The following is a 715-nucleotide window of genomic DNA, read 5'->3' as shown; positions in this document are numbered from 1 at the left end:
GCATTGGTGGGAGGCTAGTGCACTATATCCGAGTGCGAGGAATGCCGGGAAGAGCTCCAGTGTCGGTAGCGTGAGTGACCATGCCATGGCCGAGACCTACGGGCCCTCTGTTTCCCACGTGACCGCCGCCATCTTGTTCTGCGGGCGCAGGGGGAACGCAAGGGTGTTCTGGGCCTGCGCGGCGGCACAAAATGACGGGCGTGGTAGTAGGGGGTGTTGTGAGCATGCGCGAAGACGGCCCCCAAATGGCTACCTCGCTGAGCCGGTCCAGCAGATTTCCATCTTTGAGGCCTGTTTTTTTCGGTCTCTTCTAAGTTATCCCTTATTTTGTTTTTCGTGTTTATGTTCTCTTTCCCTTCCATCTAATCCTTTTCACTGCTGTAACCTCTTCCCCTCTCCGTATTCTCCACACAGGACTTGAAATCACTGCCATGTCCTCTGAAGAAGGGAAGCTTTTCGTTGGAGGGCTCAACTTCAACACCGATGAGCAGGCTCTGGAAGATCACTTCAGCAGCTTCGGACCTATTTCTGAGGGTGAGATGTGGGTCAGACTCATGATGGGGATGGTGAGAAGTAGTCTGGGACTCTTGCATTTAAACAGGTCAGGATCTTAGGCTTTCACATATTCCTTTTTTTTTTTTTAACTTTGTTCCTAGGTTTAAAGTGTAGGCTTAGGCTTTGGAGAATCTGGGAACTCAATTGAGGATTGGTGGGT

General features: G+C 51.0%; 1 long non-coding RNA gene across 1 annotated transcript; it reads left to right on the top strand.

Moving 5' to 3' along the window:
* Positions 1 to 59: 59 nt before the first annotated feature.
* On the top strand, positions 60 to 506 carry LOC120587102 (uncharacterized). Its single transcript, XR_005648874.1, has 2 exons — positions 60 to 303; positions 415 to 506. It is a non-coding gene; the product is annotated as an uncharacterized LOC120587102 (long non-coding RNA).
* Positions 507 to 715: the final 209 nt, after the last annotated feature.

The sequence above is a fragment of the Pteropus medius genome, unplaced genomic scaffold (genome assembly GCF_902729225.1).
Source record: "Pteropus medius unplaced genomic scaffold, Ma_sr-lr_union100, whole genome shotgun sequence".
Lineage (NCBI taxonomy): Eukaryota > Metazoa > Chordata > Mammalia > Chiroptera > Pteropodidae > Pteropus > Pteropus medius.
This window is presented reverse-complemented; position numbering and strand designations above follow the sequence as displayed.